The sequence below is a fragment of the Grus americana genome, chromosome 3, assembly GCF_028858705.1.
Source record: "Grus americana isolate bGruAme1 chromosome 3, bGruAme1.mat, whole genome shotgun sequence".
In the NCBI taxonomy this organism is placed as follows: Eukaryota; Metazoa; Chordata; class Aves; order Gruiformes; family Gruidae; genus Grus; species Grus americana.
The window spans coordinates 54,410,179-54,419,064 of record NC_072854.1 but is presented as its reverse complement, the minus strand read 5'-3'; the positions used below and the strand labels follow the sequence as shown (position 1 = coordinate 54,419,064).

The following is an 8,886-nucleotide window of genomic DNA, read 5'->3' as shown; positions in this document are numbered from 1 at the left end:
TGCCATACATTGCGTGCTGAAGCAGTTTATTCTTTACATGGAGTAACCTAACTCTCAGAAAAGCTTCAGGTGATTATCATGATAATTGCCACTTGGGTTCGTCAGAAGCTGTAACTGTTTTATCATGATTTTGAAAATGTATTCATTTCTCCTTGGGAACAATGACAAACTCTCTGTATATTCAAAATTTTGGGAGCAAAATGTTTCATTCTTTTTTGTCTATTAATATTAAATTTCTCTTCTATATGACTTGTCCAAATACTTTTTATATACTATAATATTAAGAACTTATAGTGACTTTAATGTGAATGTTATTTTGAAGCAAAAAATCAAGTCATCTAATTCTAGTATGCTAGTAATATTCTAGTAATGCTAGTATTTGGTTCTAATTCACATTTCTTTATAGACAGGCATTTTTAGATGAAATGTTCTGGTGAAAAATGTGGATTTTGGTGACCCCTAGGTTGTTCTTACAAAAACAATTTTAACACATTCTAATTATTCTCTTGGGCGGTATGGCAGTGAATTTCATTGCACCTTCCAGCCCTGAAAGTGGTGATTTCCTCTGTGCAGACAAGAGCTCACCTGTATGAGGTGTTTTCTAGCATATGATTTCAGTGCTGTTCCTCTCCTTTCTGCAGGTGGCATGGGGACATCCCAGGGAGTCGTGCAGGAGGCACCTGTAGACTGGAGAGAAGTGATAAGTTTTATTTCCATCTCATAGTTATTTCATAATAGTTTTCATACGCAGAGAACACTCAGACAATACTGCATGGATTACACTGCATTTTCCATGCAAGCACAGCAAATAAAGGTTTTTTATGTTTTTTTAATGGCAGTCAGATTCTAGAGATGAAGAGATTAGGGAAGGGTGTTACTATGAGGAACCACTGCCATTTGAGCCCTAATTATAAAAACAGTATCCTTCATACCATATGTATTGCTAAGCAGCAAGTGCCGACAGAGCTTATGTTCCAGTTGGGAAGTATTTATTTCCTAAAAGCTGTCAGGTGTCATACATCAGAGTTTCATTATTCTGTAGTGTCAGCACAAAGTCAGCATTCATCTCTGCATATTCTAGCATCTTGGGTGATAAATTCATTCCCATGGAGAATTTGTGTCTGTTTCTAAATAACATCTAATTAATGTTCTGAGGCAATATATCTTCCCTGAGTTTTAAAAAAAAATATTTTCTTGCAGACTATCTGTGTCTATAGAAAATTTAAGGATAGGTTAGTCGTCTTCATTCATTCGTTCAAAATCATAATCAGGTTAGAGAAATCAAATCTGGAGGATTTCCTGAAGAGAGAAAAGATATCCACTGTCACTTAAGCAAAGCAATTGTTATCGTGTAAAATAGTAAGTTTCTCCTAAATAGGTAGGAGAGGAAATTTCATAAAGCTCTTGCTTGGGGAAGGAACAAAACATCAGTATGCAACTACTCCCTCATCAAGTTTCCTGCTTTTCATGCAGCACATCCATTACTGACAATGAATCCTGGCAATGTGATATTTTACTTCTTAAAATATTTTTTCTAAGTTGAATAAATAACCTCTGTATAAACCTCAGTAAATAATCCAAAAGTAAAATAATAATAATTAAAAAAAATTAAAATCTCCTTTAACTATTTCTCAATTCCTTCTCTCTAATCTTTATCTCCAGAACTCATCTTTTCCCTCTGAATTTTCTCTTCCTTTCCCTCTCCCCATTATCTTCAAAAAAAGAGTAATGTTAGATGTGTGAGGCTTATGGCAGCAGTTCCCTGTTACCCTCCTACCTGGCTTATGAGACTCTCATACCATGAGTTTGCGGTAGTTCATACATAGTTCATACAAATAGATTATTTGTTTCTTTTTTCTCCTCTACTTGTTATGGCAATCTCATTGTTAGATCAGGGTAAAGGTTAGTGTATGCACTGGAATGACTCTTTAAAGAAGACTCTTACGAAGAAAGTATTGAGCAATAAATAGCAATAAGCTACTTTTACAACCAGATGTGCCAAAAGCACATAAGCAGCTGAGATGCATTTAATAAAGTGTTGATAGTGGTACAATGAAAAATATTGCTTCACATCAAAAGAGGTTATTGAAATGATGTAGGAAAAGTAGTCAAATCTGCACAAAGTGTCATAACCAAAGTTGTAACCTACACATAGGTTTCATCATGAGACCTAAGTAAGACTGATCCTGGTTGTCTTGACTCTGGTCCCTTTTTCATGAAACTTTCAGTTACTGCCTGGAAATTCCAAGAAAAAAAAACAAAGGCTGGTCAGTTTGACAACATGCTGTTGGTTCTATTAAAAACCCCAACTTTCTCCATACGTTTATGCATCAGCATTCTTTTGGTTTATTTCTTTACCCGCTTTTGTTCTGATCACAGGAGCAGGGTGACTGACCCCGTGGCATTTTCTCCATTTTACATCTCCATCTGAATGCTCGTTCCTCTCTCTTGAGATCACAACAGTATCTTGTACGTTGGTTTCACCTGTGGCCAATGTAGTTGGGTGTATGCATTTGTTTTGCCTATGGTATGATAGAAGGAAGAATGTCCCAAAGTTTACATTTTTTTATTAAATTTACTATTGACATTTCTTTTATCAATTTATTATAAAACCCAGTATGAATTTATACTGAAGCAACGCCTAAAAGCCCAAATACCTAGCCAAAGTCCAGAAAACTAACAAGTACACACACAGATGATTAATGCATTTACAATCTAAAAATAAGATAATGAACAACAGATGGACATAGGAAATAAGGAGACAGAATTAGTCAGTGTGATAAACAATGATCACAGCAATGACTGTCCATCTGCTGGCAAGTGGTTTACAGGTATCATAGCACAGGGTCATCTGAAGAAGGGATTTAAAGAAGAAAAATTGTCTTGTTTTGTAGGTATTTAGAAGGAATTTGCCTTAGGCATGATGAAGAATATCATAAGAGAGTGATAGAAGATGACACAAAGGTCACTTAAAGGTCCTTAATGCTGAATGAGAGAAAAGAGGTAGAAGGAAATAAACTGTCTAAATCTTGAAAGTGCCGGCTAAGTTCCTTCCTCCTTCTGCTGAAAAAGTGGGACTTGGACAAGCAAAGGGTATTTACTTCACAGCTTTAAGGGAGAAGAAGCCAAATATATTGAGCATGTTCTCACAGACCCACAGAAGAGGTTTATATCAACTGACATGTACATTAATTGATGGCGTCTACATTGATGGACTCTCTGGAATTTGTTCCTCCTTGCTCTTTTTTAGTGGTGACTGTTACTTATAAGAGCAAAAATTGGAAGGTCACAGTTCAGACGACTAACAAATGATCAGTTTGAGCTTCTTTTACAAGCAGTAACCAGAAAACTGTTTGTTATGCCGTACTCTCAGTGTCTATTTATACTCATTCTTTTTCATCAAACATGCATCAGCAGCTTCATTTGCTAATTTCTTCTTTGAATTTTGTCAGAGGCAAAGATTGAAAACAACTCTTTTGGACTTTGTTATTATAATAGAATGTCTAATGTACAATACGATACACAGATAAAAGGTCTTATCCCTTTATTGACTGTATGGAGTCACAGAGAGATTGAGATAGACTGTCGCACGGCTTCCATCTGACCATGCATGCCCTCTCCTAGCCCAGTAAAAACACATGGGAAATAATTGTACAAACCGCCAGGACAGCTGACTAACATGGATTGCCATCTCACTTTGCTAGCAGTGGTGTGAAGCTCTTGGTTTGACCATTTAAAGGGCTGCTATGCACACGAGGATGAATTTGGCATTCTCTTCATTTCCCAGGACAAGAACAAGGTAAGAACAGTTGCAATGCATGTATCAGAGATGAACAGCAATAAGCGCTCAAAGAACCATGAATATTTTTTAAAAAGAACTTTTCTGAGATGCTTTCCAGTAAAGCCCAACAATAAATGTAAAATTAAAGGACCCTGTGATTAAAATGTGGACATCTGTAGCTGCCTTCCCCCATGCCACCCCTGGAGGAGCGTATTCCCTCAGCAGAAGGTAATCTCTCTGGACCCCCTGGGGCACTGGAAAAATATTGTTAGTCCCAGACAGGTTCATATCACAGCTAAAAGCAGAAAGAGCTGTGACTCTGCCAGAGGCTTTCCCATCGGCTTGCTTAGGCCAACGCAATCCTATGCAATAGCATAGCCAGATGCGTAGACTTCTTCATCACTTACCTGTGTTCAGTATACACTTTTAAACTTTTGGTTTGCTGATAATTGCAGCTGTGGTGAATCTTTTGCTGATATGTAGGACCTCTAAGTATGTTACTAGCTTGTTGAAATGAGACTGCTGCTGATAGGAGCGCTTTGATATGGAACTGGGACAAAGTGACCTGAAACTAGGATGATTTCATTGTCTTGCCAAATATAACTATTCTGATAAGGCCTAATATGTGTCTGTAGATGGTAAAAGGAGTTACTGTGTAGGTTGAAAGGCATGCCGCAACAGCCCCTTCACAGAAGGAGGAAGGACGATTCATTGAGGTCCCATCTCTTCCCACCATGGAGAACAGCTCCTGTGAGGGGGATCAAGCTGCTTGCAGCTTGTTGTGATTTGCTCTACTTGTATACACTACATCTTGCTGGGAAAGGCTCCTAGTGCCTGTGCTTCTGCCTTCCAGGGTCATCTTGGTGCTATAAAGCAACTCCTGTTGCAAGAGCCTGGCCTCTGGCATGTGATGGCAGCTTCCCAGGAGACGGGAGAGAGGCGGGCAGGGACGTAACAGCAGCTGCCATCCCAAAGCATACGGGCTCCTCTCGCAAGGCCAAAACAAGGGGGACTCAAGCTTTCCACAAAAAGAAACGATTGTTTTATTTTCCCTCTTCCTCCATGAGGATTTTATAAATAGCGTTGTACCATTTTTATGTGCTCTCTTACCAGCACATCAGTTTCTGCTAGAAGAATTCAGAGGAGTTATGGAAAAATTAATTATGTCCTCCGTTGAGTTTTGAATTCAACTTATTCCTAAAGAACTAGCGTGTTTTTCAGTCTTTTACAAGGGCTTAACCTTTGGGTCAGCACTGGGAGGAACATAATGTAATAGTTGTATCCTCTAGATACAATCCTTCATCTGCCTTGCCTGTCTCAAGGGCTGTGCTGAGCTTTGACCGTGTAATCACACCAGCTGGTCCATGGCAGTCCACAATATTTTTCAGGCTCCTTTAAATTGAATAGTATTTTCAAATGCTTTAAACCAGAACATATCCTATGTATCAGTAACATCTGCATACAGAGGAACCAGGGAGAAAACTCAGTTTTTTGTCACTCTTGCCCTGTCATGGAGGTTGGCAATATAATGCTTGTCAGATGATAGGTGAGGCCATGGCTGATCTGCTGTGCTATCATAGTTTACCAAAATGTAATGCTTTCCAGCTGCACAGATGAATTCCAAGAGTTTATCACTTTTTTACCTTTAAACATGTACTTTGACTTAGATAATATGAAACCAAAGGTAGCTGTTAAGAGATGTGTTTATGAGGTACCATTGCACCTAAATAAATAAAATAATATGATCATAAAATAGTCCTTTATTTTCTTTCAAGACACATTTTATGAAGAACAGAAGGTATGGAAATAAGGGCTAGGGATCTATGGCAAGGGTTTATTTTAAACGACATGGGCCATCACCTCATGTGTTTGCTACACACTTGCTTTACCATTTAGCTCCAGGAAAAGAAAGAGCAGAGAAGTAGGAAAGAATGTTATTTCTGCAACTTATTTAGAAATAACACATTATCAGCCCTTGTCCTTAACACATTCCCAGCACAAGCTTCTCTTCCAAGTGAATGGTGGATGTAGGAGCTCTTGAAGCCTTGCTTCTTCCCTGTCCCTTCTCCACCCTCCAGGGCGGGCTAAAAGCAAAAAGAGCAAACCAAAACAGACAAATAAAAGCCTCAATTCAAAGAACTCTTCCCTTGGATGTGATCTGATAAAGAAACTGGTTTTGCCAGAGGGTTTACTTGTGTATCTGTATACTGTAACTCAGACCTAGTTCACATTTGCAGCTCATATAGCTACGTAAATCACAGAATCATAGAATCATAGAATGGTTTGGGGTTGGAAGGGACCTCAAAGATCATCTAGTTCCAGCCCCCCTGCCATGGGCAGGGACACCCTCCACTAGACCACGTTGTCCAAAGCCCCAGCCAACCTGGCCTTGAACAATTCCAGGGATGGGGCATCCACAACCTCTCTGGGCAACCTGTGCCAGTGCCTCACCATCCTCACAGGGAAGAATTTCTTTCTAACATCTAATCTAAATCGACCCTCCTTCAGCTTAAACCCATTACCCCTTGTCCTGTCACTCCACTCCCTGATAAACAGTCCCTCACCATCTTTCCTGTAGGCCCCTTCAGGTACTGGAAGGCCGCAATTAGATCTCCCTGGAGCCTTCTTTTCTCCAGGCTGAACAACCCCAACTCTCTCAGCCTGTCCTCATAGGAGAGGTGCTCCAGCCCTCTGATCAGCTTCGTGGCCCTCCTCTGGACTCTCTCCAACAGCTCCATGTCTTTCTTGTGCTGGGGCCCCCAGAGCTGGATGCAATACTCCAGGTGGGGTCTCACCAGACCAGAGTAGAGGGGCAGAATCTTCGACCTGCTGGTCACACTTCTTTTGATGCAGCCCAGGACACGGTTGGCTTTCTGGGCTGCAGGCACACACTGCCGGCTCACGTTGAGCTTCTCGTCCACCAACAGCCCCAAGTCTTTCTCCTTAGGGCTGCTCTCAATCCATTCTCCGCCCAGCCTGTAGTTGTGCTTGGGATTGTGCCAACCCACGTGCAGGACCTTGCACTTGGCCTTGTTGAACTTAATGTGGTTTGCACAGGCCCACCTCTCAAGCCTGTCAAGGTCCCTCTGAAAGGCATCCCTTCCCTCCAGCGTGTCAACCACACCACACAGCTTGGTGTCGTCGGCAAACTTGCTGAGGGTGCACTTGATCCCACTGTCCATGTAGCTGATAAAGATGTTAAACAGCGCTGGTCCCAGTACTGACCCCTGAGGAGCACCACTGGTCTCCACTTGAACATTGAGCTGTTGACCGCAACTCTTTGGGTGTGACCATCCAGCCAATTCCTTATCCACCGAGTGGTCTATCCATCAAATCCATGTCTCTTCAATTTAGAGACAAGGATGTTGTGTGGGACAGTGTCAAATGCTTTGAACGAGTCCAGGTAGATGACATCAGTTGCTCTTCCCTTATCCACCAATGCTGTAACTCTGTTGTAGAAGGCCACTAAATTTGCCAGCCACGATTCGCTCTTAGTGAAGCCATGTTGGCTGTCACCAATCACCTCCTTATTTTCCATGTGCCTGAGCACTGTTTCCAGAAGGATCTACTCCATGATCTTGCTGGGCACAGAGGTGAGACTGACCAGCCTGTAGTTCCCCAGGTGTTCCTTTTTTCCCTTTTTAAAAACAGGTTATTTTTCCCCTTTTCCAGTCAGTGGGAACTTCACCGGACTGCCAGGATTTCTCAAATATGATGGAGAGTGGCTTAGCAACTTAATCCACCAGTTCCCTCAGGACCCATGGATGCATCTCACCAGGTCCCATGGCTTGTGCACCTTCAGGTTCTTTACATGGTCTCAAACCTGATGTTCTCCTACAGTGGACAGTTCTTCATTCTCCCAGTCCCTGCCTTTGTCTTCTGTGACTTGGGCAGTGTGGCTAGAGCACTTGCCGGTGAAGACTGAGACAAAAAAGTTGTTGAGCACCTCCGCCTTCTCCATATCCCAAATAACCTGGTCTTCTGTTTTTTCCAGAGAGGGCCCACATTTTCCCTAGTCTTGCTTTTATCACCAACATATCTACAGAAGCTTTTCTTGTTGCCCTTGACATCCCTGGCTAGATTTAGTTCTATGGGGGCTTTAGCTTTTCTAACCTTGTCTGCTCAGGCAATTTCTCTGTATTCCTCCCAGGCTACCTGCCCTTGCTTCCACCCTCTGTAGGCTTCCTTTTTGTGTTTGAGTTGGTCCAGGAGCTCCTTATTCATCCATGCAGGTCTCCTGGTGCTTTTGCTTGGCTTCCTCTTTGTTGAGATGCATCGCTCCTGAGCTTGGAGGAAGTGATCCTTGAATACTAACCAGCTTTCTTGGGCCCCTTTTCCCTCTAGGACTTTGTCCCATGGTACTCTACCAAGCAGATCCCTGAAGAGGCCAGAGTCTGCTCTGTTGAAGTCCAGGGTAGTGAGCTTCCTGTGTGCCCTCCTCGCTGCCCTAAGGATCTTGAACTCCACCATTTCATGGTCACTGCAGCCAAGGCTGCCCTTGAGCTTCACATTCCCCACCATTCCTTCCTTGTTGGTGAGAACAAGGTCCAGCATGGTACCTCTCCTCATTGGCTCCTCTATCACTTGGAAGAGGAAGTTATCATCAAGACATTCCAGGAACCTCCTGGATTGCTTATGCCCTGTTGTGTTGTCCCTCCAACAGATATCGGGGTGATTGAAGTCCCTCTTGAGGACCAGGGCTTGTGAACATGAGGCTGCTCGTATCTGTCTATAGAGGGCCTCATCCACTCCATTATTCCTGGTGGGGTGGCCTGTAGCAGACCCCCACTGTGATGTCACCTGTCCCTGCCCTCCCTTTAATCCTGACCCATAAGCTCTTTATTGGCTCCTCATCCATCCCTAGGTGGAGTTCCATGCACTCCAGTTGATCATTGACAAAAAGGGCGACACCTCCTCCTCATCTCCCCTGCCTGTCCTTCCTAAAAAGCCTGTATCCTTCCATCCCAACCCTTCAGTCATAACAGCCATTCCACCACATCTCCATGATGCCAATAAGATCATAGCCCTGCAGGTGTGCACAATGTACTATGCTACCTACATATTGGGTGCATCATGCCCACAGTTTTGTACCAAGAAAAAGGGAG

At 42.4% G+C, this 8,886-nt stretch overlaps 1 long non-coding RNA gene across 1 annotated transcript; it reads right to left on the bottom strand.

Moving 5' to 3' along the window:
- Nucleotides 1-546: 546 nt before the first annotated feature.
- Nucleotides 547-2,471, bottom strand: LOC129203941 (uncharacterized). The gene is made up of 3 exons (XR_008576212.1): nucleotides 2,359-2,471; nucleotides 2,150-2,235; nucleotides 547-687 (listed from the first exon to the last, which is right to left on the bottom strand). It is a non-coding gene; the product is annotated as an uncharacterized LOC129203941 (long non-coding RNA).
- Between the last annotated feature and the right edge of the window lie 6,415 nt (nucleotides 2,472-8,886).